The sequence below is a fragment of the Carcharodon carcharias genome (assembly GCF_017639515.1).
Source record: "Carcharodon carcharias isolate sCarCar2 chromosome 39 unlocalized genomic scaffold, sCarCar2.pri SUPER_39_unloc_1, whole genome shotgun sequence".
In the NCBI taxonomy this organism is placed as follows: Eukaryota; Metazoa; Chordata; class Chondrichthyes; order Lamniformes; family Lamnidae; genus Carcharodon; species Carcharodon carcharias.
The window spans coordinates 1,657,239-1,670,427 of record NW_024470814.1 but is presented as its reverse complement, the minus strand read 5'-3'; positions in this window follow the sequence as shown (position 1 = coordinate 1,670,427).

Below are 13,189 nucleotides of genomic sequence, written 5' to 3'. Positions count from 1 at the left end.
GACGATGGGGGACGGTTTGCGACGATGCTTGGGGCATGTCAGATGCCAGAGTGGTTTGCCATCAACTGCGTTGCGGGTCCACCATATCAGCGCACAGCAGCGCTCACTTTGGAAAGGGCACCGGGAAGATTTGGATGGATAATGTTTTGTGCTCTGGAACAGAATCTTCCCTGAGCTCGTGCGAATTCCAAGGATGGGGGAGCCACAACTGTGGTCACGGCGAAGATGCAGGTGTGACCTGCAACCCAGGTATGAACAAAAGTTAACCGAATGAATAAAAACAAAACATAGGCATGGCTGAGTTGATAAAATATTACTCTACTATCTATGTTCCAAGCTTGTTGCAATTTCACCTCAATATAGTTACGTTAAGGAATCGAAAATAAATTGTTACAGCGTTGAGTCTTTATGTAGATCACACAAATTGTGAGAAGCGGATCTAGCAGCAAATCTGCAAGAAGAATGTCAATTTTCTTTGGTTATCAAAGCTGTAGAGTGGTAAGTTTATGCTTCCTCATTAGAAATCATAGAATGTGGGGCTATTAGTGGAGTAGGTTTAGGGGTTCATAACCAGAGAAATTAAACCTGGTCAAGGGAAGGTCAACATTCTTAAACTGTTGATGAAAGTCCCTCCCAGCCGGGGAAAGAGGAAAGTTGTGTTTGATAAGTGCTGGGAAATGAATATGACAACTGAAGTGTACGGGTATTGGGCAAGATTATGTCACAGTGATCATATTGCAGGCAGCACTAAAGGGTTTTTGGTAAGGGGAAACTTATACAATCTGGTTCGCTTTGTTGCCGTGTAGTGAAGGGAATCTGCTGTCCTTCTTTGTTCTGGCCTACATCCTGCTCCCGCTTCACCACAGTGTGGTTGACTCTTAAGTAGCCTATCAAACCGCAATAAAGTCAAAATGAAATGGGAACTCCCTCCCTCGCCAGCGGTTAGGATGGAATCAGTGGTTGATGAAGGGGGCTACCCACCACCTTCTCAAGGCCGTTTAGGGATGGGAAATAAACACCAACCAACGATTCCGACATGCTGTGAAAGATTTAAAAAACCCCCACAATAATACAAAGAGGTAGTGATGAGGGAAGTGTTGTCCAGGTTTAGAGAAGTGATGCAGCACTGTTGAGCCTTTTATTCGTTCATGGACAGCATTCATCGCCTAACTCTAATTGGGCAAGATGGGGTCAGGGCCATTTAAGAATCAACTACCTTGCTGTGGGTCTGGAGTCACCTGAAGGCAGACCAAGTAAGGTAGATTTCCTTCCCTAAGGGGCATAAGTGAACCAGGAGAGTTTTTACAACAATCCACAATGGTTCCATGGCCCTCACCAGATGTTAAATTTCAGGTTTGTTTTTAAATTGAAATCGAATTCCAACATCGACCTTGGTGGGATTCGAACCCCAACCCCAATGCATTACCAGTGTTGTCGACAATGACTATGCCACCACCCCCCTAAGACCGCCTCCTTTCTTGGCTCACAGTATTGTAGAACATGTGCCTGATCCGAAGATTCACGCTTATGCAAATGGAACGCGTGATGATGCACTCCTGCCGTATGGAAGGGACATTCTACCTTAACAGCTCTCGAAACGATAATGTTCTTTCATCGAAGCTGGGTTCTTATGTCACTGAGATGTTGAATAATTCGGGTCATCTCTGCAAGTCCTCTCTGCCTTGGAGGGTAGGGATATATTGCACAGCATGGATTCAGTCTGAGTCAGGGCCTATCCTGGGACTTCAATAAGCAGAGCCCCAGAAAGTCACGTGGTTCTCATTCAACCATCCATTTTTGCAAGTGAAGACAAGAGCTTCACAAAGACATTGTGCCCTAAGTGAGTGTAAATTTCGGTCGCCCTCTTCCATCCCTTTCCCTATGACTGCAATATTGACTGCAGTACATATGAATCCAGGTAAAAAATCTCTAGTTGTGTCCATGTACTGATGGAATAGGTCCTGATTGCCATATACATCTGAAGACAATTTCTACAAGCTGTATTTTCTGTATGGTGTCCTGAACTTCTGACCACCTGGCATCCCCCTGCCAGATAGACCATAAGACCATAAGACATCGGAGCAGAAAATAGGCTATTCAGCTCATTGAGTCTGCACCGCCATTCACTCATGGCTGATAAGTTTCTCAACCCCATTGTCCCGACTTCTCCCCATAACTTTGATCCCCTTACCAATCAAGAACCTATCCATCTCGGTCTTAAATACACTCAATGGCCTGGCCTCCACAGCCTTCTGTGGCAATGAATTCCATAGATTCATCACTCTCTGGCTAAAGAAGTTTCTCCTCATCTCTGATCTAAAAGGTCTTCCCTTTACTCTGAGGGTCCTAGTCTATCCTACTAATGGAAACATCTTCCCCACGTCCATTCTATCCAGGCCTTTAAGTATTCTGTAAGTTTCAATCAGATTCCCCCCTCATCCTTATAAACTCCACTGAGTAAAAACTCAGAGTCCTCAAACGTTCCTCATATGTTAAGCCTTTCATTCCTGGGATCGTTCTCATATACCTCCTCTGGACCCTCTCCAGAGCCAGAACATCCTTCCTGAGATACGGGGTCCAAAATTGCTCACAATATTCCAAATGTGGTCTGACCAGAACCTTATAAAGCCTCAGCAGCACATCATCGGCCACTACAGGGTTAGGCGTCCATCATACTTTATTCCTGAGAATTTAGGGATTTAGTTCGGTGTTGTTGAGTTCTTCTTTGCGGAGGAGCGGGTTCGGAGGTTCTGGGTCAAAAAGTACCCGTATTCTGCCATACTTGTTCAATGTACACTTTTAGAGCGACACTGGTGTGATGATGTACACGATGGACAATGACATTACGCTTCAGGTCACACAACTCAATCTTAAGCTTCTTTTGTATGCGAACGTTACACATGACACGGGCTTTGAAAGATGGTTTATGGCCTCCCTTAAATGTAATACAGTAGCACATATGAAATTTCCAGTGGTGTCGAATGTCTCTGGGTACATCCGTTGCAAGCCATTAACTGATTCATGCTTACTATTCCTGGACTAATGTGGTACCAATCTCTCAATTCAGTGTATTATGCAGTTGTTATTTATATTGTTGCAACTTTCACAAGGGAAAAATTATTCCATTATCGATACACGACTGATACCACAGGAATGATCTCCCCAAAATTAGCAACCTCATTCATCAGTGTTTAGAATTGAACACTGGTTGGCGAGTGAGATGCACCCAGGCCACTATGTACCTATCTGACTTCGATTTTGGAAAATAATAATGAGGAGTGACAGCCAAGCTCATGCTCGTAAGTGTCGTTGAGGTACAGAGACCAGTACAACATGACAAAGTGTTTTTTTTTACTTTTTAATACAACTGAAACGTTTTGTTTTGATTGAAAAAGATAACCAGAGCTGTACAATAACAGAATGGCCACCCAGCAGAATAATCACACAGTGGTTGAAATTGAAGTTGCCAAATTTATTCTTTCAGACCCTGAAACTGAACCGACGATCTCAACCAGTCCTGCATACCCAGTGTATGTGACAGGAGAATCAGTCACCATTGGCTGCTCAGTCCCACTTCGTAACTCTACTGGTCGCTTTCAGTTGCTGCAGGGCTCGATTCCTGTCATGAACAGCACCATCAGCCAAGAGGCACTGACCTATAACATTCCAAACATCACCGCCAGCAGTAAAGGAAGCTACAAATGTTCCTACCAGGCACTGGAGTCAGGTCGATTGATGCGTTCTTCCCTGAGCAATTCAACTGAACTTATTCTCACAGGTGAGTGACACATGTTGCATCCCTATAATATTTGCTTTTTCTAAAAATTTTACAATGTGCCTTTTTTATCTTGAAATGTACCCGTACTTTTTTGCAGCTATATCTCCGATGAAGTGATCAATTTATGTTGAATCTGTTCCTTCATATGATGCGGCGTTGATAGGGTTCATTTATCTGTTCAGCTGGCTATCTTTAGCTGAATGCCGCCTGCGATCGTGAGACTATAACCTCACGAGACAAAGGTTGCCTTATTCAAAGTTACCTAAACAGCGACATATCCAAGGGTAATGGGTTCTGCTGGCAGACCCCAGGGATAAATTACGTGTCCTGTGTTTGATTTACCATCGGTACAACCTGGTTGGCATTAGTGGGGTTTCTTGACGAGAAGTCAGAAATATTATTGCCTTGCCAAAGCAACTGTGTGCAGTATAAAAATTTTTATTAATATGAGCAACTTATACTCTTATGCCCATGTTTTAAGGCAGAGGGAACGTAACCAAATAATAATGCATTTCTGTTCCTACCGTCTCTTATAACCAACCACTACCTGCACCACCCACCCCACCACCAGCCCCACTCCCCTCTCCCTCTGAGTTGCCCAGGGCGGGTGGGCTAAAGCTCCACACACAATAGGAACAGTTCAAAACTTGCACATGTTTTAGCCCTTCGAGTCTGTTCCGCCATTCAGTGAGATGCTGATTGATCAGTAAGAAAACTCCGTACATATGCCGTCACCCCCCCTTTATGCATTAATATCGTATTATTCGAACCTGCAAAACTCAGCTTTAAAACCAACAGCTGATACAGCTTCCAGGAAGGGTAGAGAACTATGGCCAGCGCCTCCACAATTTTCGTTCCCACTTCCCGCAGTGTCCTTGGTTGCACCTCATCCTCTCCTGTTGTCTTATCCAATCTAAGTGCAGACAACCTCTCCAGTAACTCCTCCTGATCAATTCCAAACCCATCAATTTATGAATTCCCTCCTTTTTCACCGTGGCCTACACAGTTTAATTTTTGCTTGATGAGGACTGATGAAAAGTCTTCAGATCTAACTGACAACCTTTGAATCAGATTAATATGGGTCAGGTCCTGCCTTATCCAACAGAAGTTGGTTTCCTCCTAGTTAAACATTCTGACTCTGACTTATTACTTGCCGTTTTCCATAAACAACTTAGATATGATCACTATTCCCTAAATGTTCCCCTAATGACACTTTATCCGCTTTGCTGAGGTCATTCCCTCACAGCTACCACTCCCCACACCACCACACCACCGACCCCAACTCTTCCTGCAAAAAAGGGACTCCAATCTAAAATATTCTCTTTCCCTCTGAGCTGGACACACACTGTTTCAGAAAATATTCATGAAGACTCTTTAGGAGCTCTTGCTCATCTCTACCCTTAAAAATAAGGGTAGCTAGCCCAGTCTATTTTTGGGTAATTAATTTCTCAATGAAAGAAACACTACAATGAGTAATTTTGTTGTAAAATTGTCCCTTAACATCTTTGCCACTATTTAGTGACCTGTACTGTATATGGAATAAAGTAATTGTATATTTTCCTCCTCTTTAACCAAATATATTCTGCCCTTGGCTGTTTGGTAACATCTTCTCCATCCAGCCTTGCAATGTTCTGCTTAGTTACCATCCAGAGCCCTGCTTCTTTCCTGCTATATTACCTTTCTGAACACTTTGCATTCTGGAACATTCAATACATGGCCAGCCATTCTGTCAATCAGGTTTGCTTTACAGCCACAGCATCTTACTTGTAACTGCGCCTGCAAATCACGGATCTTAATTCACAAACTTTCCCCATGCGATTGCTTGCACAGTTACCCATATGTAGCCTTTAGCATTTTCGCCTTTATTCTGAACTCACCAAGAAGCTTCATATTTCCTACTCTATCGATATGTGATTCTCTCAAAATTCTGTGCTGATTGTTGTTCTTCTCTTGTGTGGGATGACTTCCACATAGCCTTGCAAATGTAGTTGAAACGCTCATCAATATCAGTGGCAAACTGCATCACATGTTAATGCTCCTTGCTCAGTTTTGGTGCAGCGCATCTGGTCTGCACAAGTCTCTAATAAAGAGAAAAATAAAGAGCAGCAATTGCTGGAAATTCTCAACAGGTTTCACGGCACCTGTGGAGAAATAAATAGAATTAATATTTCGAATCCAACATGAGTCTCTTTTGGAAATGTATTCTTCGAAATCTTAACTCTCTTTCTCCCCACAGGTACTGCCAAACGTGATGATTTTTTTAAAAATTGCATTCCTTTATTTTAGATTTCAAGCACCCATCGTATTTTGCTTGAACTTTAATTTGCAGGTTCCATTACCTCCACGGTTGGTCTGATTATCCAAGAAATCAAAAAACCCTCCTTATTTCACCATCTTTCCATCCGATCATTAATTTGCTTTAGCCTTCTATTTCTATATTGTCATGAGGACGGTGCTGGGACCTAACTTCAGATTACTGCATTTGAGGGCTTGGTTGATAACCTCCGAGCTAGCTGCCTAAATGCTGACGGGAGGGAAGTAAGTTATTTCTACCTAAGTCGCTGGACCCATGTGGTCCACGGCAGATAACTGGTTACTCCCTCTCCCCACCTCAGAGTTCTCTGCAGCCATTAATAATACTCTTGACTCTGGCACCAGTGCACAATCCTGGATTCACGACTGATACCCAAAATACTCTTCTTTAAGTCTTATTCGTGCCCACCTATACAGCTGAGTCAACCGTGGTGCCATTGGCCTGACTATAGCTGCCTGGTGCAGATCGGCCACCGCATTCATCAACATCCCGAAGTGAACACTCGTGGCAGAGTGAGGTGCTACCATGACACTCTTGGGTGGCCTGCATGTCTTTTGGCAGATGAGTGCATCAAGTGACTCCTGCTCCTCCCACCATCCCTAAGAGTCGATCATGGGCTTCCATTGGATTGATCCATAATGATGCTTGGCAAGGCACCGTGGTGGTTTGCCGTTGCTTGCTACAGCATGGCTGACCAGAATGGACTTACCGCCTGCCATATGGACTATTGGAAGAAATTGCGGGCATCCTGATCATCAATTTGATTGTTAATGCACCACCACCCATAACCATCAAATCCTGAAATGAGACTTGAGCTCGGAGCTGCTGACCCAGAATTAGGGACACTATTACACGCTAACGATGAAGCTAATGCCGATTAGTAGGCTTGAGCCATGGAGAGCTGTAAATACGTTTTGTGCGTGTGTTTGCTTTTTGTCCCTGTCAGCTCACTCAGGGGCTGTTGTCGATAAGAGAAAAGGTGAAGCCACATATATTCCCACCTTAGCCATTCTACTCAACCCTCAGACTGTAACTGTAACGTCCTCATGATTTAATGACTCAATTGTTAATATAAATTAATTCATTATTAATAAGTTAATATCTAATTTCTCCTGTGATGTGGGCGTGCCTAGTAAGCCAGAACTTGTTGACCATACCTAAATGCTCTTGAACTGAGTTGCTTCTTAGAGCCAAGAATCTCATCACGCATAGGCCATACAAGGAAAGGACGAGAGATGTCCTTCCCTAAAGGATATTAAGTAACCATGTTTTTTTTTTTCCTTTTTGGTAACAGCTGATGAGAGTTGCATGGTCGCCATTACTTAAACTGGAATTCAATAGTGGGTTTCATTAATTTCATGTATATCCCATCAGCTGCCGTCTTGGGATTTGATTCCATCAGCTGTAGCCTGGGTTTCCGAATTGCCAAACCAGTGGCATGACAACCACTCCACCAAACCTGCACGAGTGACGTCTGCGTGACTCTTACCTGCTGTTGCAGAGAGCAGCCCTGAGCGCTCGGGAGTTCAATAGGAACCATTGCCAACATTCAACTTGTCGATTTCATTCTTTCAGATCCGCCAGCACAACCGACGATCTCGACGAGTCCTGAGCACCCAGTGTATGTGGGAGGAGAATCAGTCACCATTAAGTGTACCATCCCACGTGGTAACTCGGCCGGTCGTTTTCATTTGCTCAAGGATTCGGTTTCTCTCGTAAACAGCAACAGCGGCCAACAGTCCCTCACGCATACCATTCCACATATCAACGCCAGCAGCGAAGGGCGGTACACATGTTCCTACCAGAAACAGGTGTCGGGTCGATGGATTCCTCCTTCTCTGAGCCGGTCCCTAGAAATCAGTTTTACACGTGAGTGAGACAAACAACAACTCTTTACCATTTACTTCAACTAAAGCGTTCCCAATAACTTTTATACATTTCCGTAACCAATCTTGTGTAATGGTGCCTTCGAAGTAAATAAAAACAAATTATCTTAGTGACCGTGCATTTACTCAGTGTAATGTCAGTACCGTTGCTCTATTGGTTTAATGGCCTATCTTTAGCTGAGTGGCAACAGAGATCGAGAGACAGTACCCTCACGAACAAAGCTGCAACACAAAACAATTCTTAGAAACCGAGTGTAAAACCTGCACCTCGCGCTCTTCAGTTATGACGAATGGAACCTAATTCCCTGTGTGTCCGTTCATGGGCCTTTCTTGTGGATTAGGCACGAACACTGCATGCTGCCGTGTGTGGAATGTACAAAATATATCTACCTGAGCAATTTGTAAAATCGTACTATTTGTTCTCACTGGGTGACATCACGCAATCATAACGTTTCATATTCATTGTCCCTTATATCCTGCAATCGAGGTTCCTGAGCCTCGTGCAATTTGTCTCAAATACTAGGGGAGAATATAAGAAGCGCAGTCCATTTAGCCCCCGGCAGCTCATGAGGTTATCCAAGGAGATTCTAACCGCTCTGTGACGTCCATCAGGAACTGCAGCCGCCCCATTTCTTTTAGCGATTTTGCATAACAAGGCCTATTAATTAAAATTGATAACTGCTCCAGCATCCACAAGCATTGTAGAACCAGGGGTCACACTATGAGGATACGGAGTAGACCATTTAGGACAGAGAGGAGGAGAAACTTCTTCACCCAGACAATGTTGAGCCTGTGGAATTCGCTTCCACAGGAAGTAATTGAGGGCAAAATATTGTATGTTTTCCAGGAAGATTTAGATACATCTACTGGGGCGAAATGGATCAATGGATATGGGGAGAAAGCGGGAGCAGGCTATTGAGTTGGATGATCAGCCATGATCCTCATCAATGGCAAAGTAGGCTCGAAGGACCGAAATGGCCTACTCCTGCTCCTAGTTTCGATGTTTCTATATTGTAAAATTATATCCAGGGGCTCCGTAATTTGAACTGTTGCTTCCCTCATTTCTACTTGGAAGCATCTCATCCACTCCTGGTGCCTCATCAGCATTAAGTACCGGCAGCCCACCAAGCACCTGCTTCTTCTCTGGTTTATATCCTTCAAGCGGCTAGATAGGGAGTTGCTTGCCATTGAACGCTGATGTCTGCGCTGCATATTTACGGTAGTGGGAATTCACGTTGACACCACCGCACATTTCAACCTGTTCGGTTAAAAGATGGGCTGCTAAACATTGCTTCATATTGAGCTGGGTCCGATCTATTGTTGCCCTACTGACGTTGGTTCTCCCCTAATTGATTATTCTTATTATGGATAATTCATTTTCCCCCTTCAGCCAACCTCAAACGTAATATGCATTGATCACTGCCCCCTAAGCGCTCTCCTACTGACACTCGTTCCGCCTGGTTATCCTCATTCCCCATCCCACCACCCATCCCAAAATCTATCACATTCCCTTTTCCGTTGAACAAGAAAAATATTATTGCAGAGCATTTTTCTCAACACACTCTAGGATCTCTTGCTCTACGCTGACATTTACACAAGTGCTGCCCCATTACATATGTGGGCGATTAAAATCTGTCATTGCAACCAATATTTTTTAATTGCACTTTTCTGTAATCCCTTTGAAAACTATTTACACTGCATGTGGCTGGTTGATGGCATGTACAATACATCTAAAAATGCGATGTCATGTTTTATATTGGTCCTTGGCTCTTGCTAAATGTATTCTGCACTTAACCCTTCTGTTAAATCGTCGTCATATAACTGCAAGATTCTCCTGGATTAATAACAGAATTGTAATACTAATTAATTCATTGTTACGAAATTCATGGTGATTCTTGTATGTGACGTGGGCTTGCCTAGGAAATATAGAATGTGATGTATATCCCTAAATGCATTTGAACTCAGTGGCTTCTTCGGGCCGCGGATCTAGCCACGTGAAGCCCACACCAGGTAAGGGCGGTAGGTTCCCTTCCTAAAGTACACTAATGAACAAGTTGACCTTTTTTTTTTACACCAATTGACGATAGATGCACGGTAGCCATTATTCGGACAAAATTCCAACACTAGGTTTCATTAATTTCACTTTAAATTCCATCAGCTGTCCTCTTGGAATTTCAATCCACCGGCTATGGCCTCTGTTTCTGAATTACGAATTCAATCGTATGGCTACCGCGCCGTCAACTCCACGCGGATGTCTGTTATATGACGCTTACCTGCTGTAGAGCGGACAGTACTGAGCGCTCAGGAGTACAAGAGAATCATTGTTAACATTGACCTTGTCGATTTCATTCTATTAGATGCGTCAACACAGCCGACGATCTCGATGAGTCCTGCGCACCCAGTATATGTGGCCGGAGAATCGGTCACCATTAATTGTGCCGTTCCACGTGATAACTCGAATGGTCGCATTCAGTTGCTCAAGGGGTCGGTTTCTCTCTTAAACAGCAGCATCGGCCAACAGTCCCTCACGCATACCATTCCAAATATCGTCGCCAGCAGCGAAGGGAGGTACACATGTTCATACCAGAAACAGGTGTCGGGTCGGTGGGTACCTCCTTCTCTGAGCCGCTCCATTGAAATAAGTTTTACATGTGAGTGAGACAAACAGCAACTCTTTACCGTTTACTTCTACTAAAGCATTCCTGATATGTTTTATATCTTTGCGTAACTAGTCTCGTGCAATGATGTCTTCCAATTAATAAACAAATTATCTTAGTAACCATCAATTAAATAAATCCAATGTCAACATGGAAACATAGAAACATAGAAACGAGGAGCAGGAGTAGGCCATTCGGCCCTTCGATCCTGCTCCGCCATTCATTATAATCACGGATGATCATCCAACTCAATATCTTGCTCCCACTTTCTCCCCAAAACCTTTGATCCCTTTCACCCCAAGAGCTATATCTAACTCCTTCTTGAAAACATACAATATTTTGGTCTCAAATACTTTCTGTCGCAATAAATTCCACATGCTCACCACTCTCTGGGTGAAAAAAAAAATTCTTCATCTCAGTCCTAAATGGTCTACCCCATATCCTCAGACTGTTATCCCTGGTTCTGGACTCCCCCCACCATCGAGAACATCCTTCCTGCATCTACTCTGTCTAATCCTGTTAGAATTTTATAGGTTTCTATGAGATCCCCCCTCATTCTTCTGAATTTCAGTGAATATGATCCTAACCGACTTAATCTCTCCTCATATGTCAGTCCCGCCATTCCAGGAATCAGTCGGGTAAACCTTCCCTGCACTCCCTCTATAGCAAGTACACCCTTCCTCAGATAAGGAGACCAAAACTGAACAAAATGTTCCAGGTGTGGTCTTATCAAGGCCCTGTAAAATTGCAGCAAGACATCCCTGTTCCTGTGCGCGAATCCACTGGCTATGAAGGCCAACATAACATTTGCCTTCCATATCACCTGCTGCACCTGCATGTTTACCTTCAACGACTGGTGTACAAGGACACCTAGGTCTTGTTGCACATTCCCCTCTCTCAATTTATCGCCATTCAGATTATAATCTGCCTTCCTGTTTTTGGTACCAAAGTTGATAACCTCACATTTATCCACATTATACTACATCTTCCATGCATTTTCCCACTCACTCAGCTCTTCCAAATCACACTGAAGCATCTCTGCATCCTCCTCACCCTCCCACCCAGTTTTGTGTCATCTGCAAATTTGGAGATATTATCTTTAATTCCCTCATCTAAATCATTAATATATACTGTGAATAACTGGGGTCCCAGCACCGATCCCTGCGGTACCCCACTAGTCATGGCCTTCCATTCGGAGACAAACTCGTTTATTCCTACCCTTTGTTTCCAGTCTGCCAACCAGTTTTCTATCCATCTCAGTACACAACCCCCAATCCAATGCGCTTTAATTTTACTCGCCAGTCTCTTTTGTGGGACAGTGTCAAAAGCCTTCTGAAAGCCCAAATAAACCACATCCACTGTCTCCCCTCATCAACTCTACTAATTACATCCTCTAAAAATTACAGTAGATTGGTCAAGCCTGATATCCCTTTCATAAATCCATGCTGACTCTGTCCGATTCTGCTACTGTTTTCCACGTGCTCAGCTATCAAATCTTTCATAAAGCACTCTAGACTTTTCCGCACTACCGACGTCAGGCTGATAGGTCTATAATTCATTGTTTTCTATCTGCCTCCCTTTTTAAATAGTGGGGTTACATTAGCTACCCTCCAATCCGTAGGTACTGTTCGAGAGTGTATTGAATCTCGGAAGATGACCACCAATGAATCCAATATTTCTAGGGCCACTTCATTAAGCGCTCTGACATGTCTATTAAACGACCCCGGGGATTTATCGGCCTTCAAGCGCATCAATTTCCTAGACACCATTTCCCTACTCATCCTGATTTCTTTCAATTCCTCCCTCATTGCATTTTTCGTTCTCTGGCGTATCTTTAGGTGACTGACATCAGGTATAGTGAGACAGTGCCCTCACAAGCAAAGTTTGGATCATTTAAATTTAAAACAAAAATTCTTAGAAATCGTGTGCAAAACTTGCATATCGGTCTCTTCAGTTAATACGAATGACACCTAATTTCCTGTGTGCGTGCTCATATGCCTGTCTTGACCAGTCGGCGTGTAGCCATTTGTGGCTTGCATTTATATGATTAATTTGTAAAGTCATACTCTTTGTCCTAATTTGGTGACATCATGCAAGCATAACGTTTCATATTCCTTGTCTCATATATTTTGCTATCCAATTTGTATCACCCTCTATAGGAGCATGGAACATGCGCAGTCCATTTAGCCCCACGAGATGATGACGTCATTCAGTGAAATTACCTACTCTGTGGTAGACATCATGAAACGTGGCGGCCTCATTTCTCTTATCGAATTTGCCATAACAAGACCTGTTAATTAAAATTAAAAATCGCTCTCGCTTCCACAAACATTGCACAATAATGTCCAGCGGCTCCGTAATTTCTACTGTCACTTCCCTCCTTATCCTTGAAAGCATCTCATACAGCCCTGGGGCCTCCCTAACTTTAATCATGGGCAGACCACCCAGCATCCGCCCCTTCTCAGCTTTCTAACCTTCTAGTGCCCGAGCTCTGTTCTCTTTCGCCATGACCTGCGCTGTATTTTCTTTCTTGGTAAAGACAGATGGAAATTAT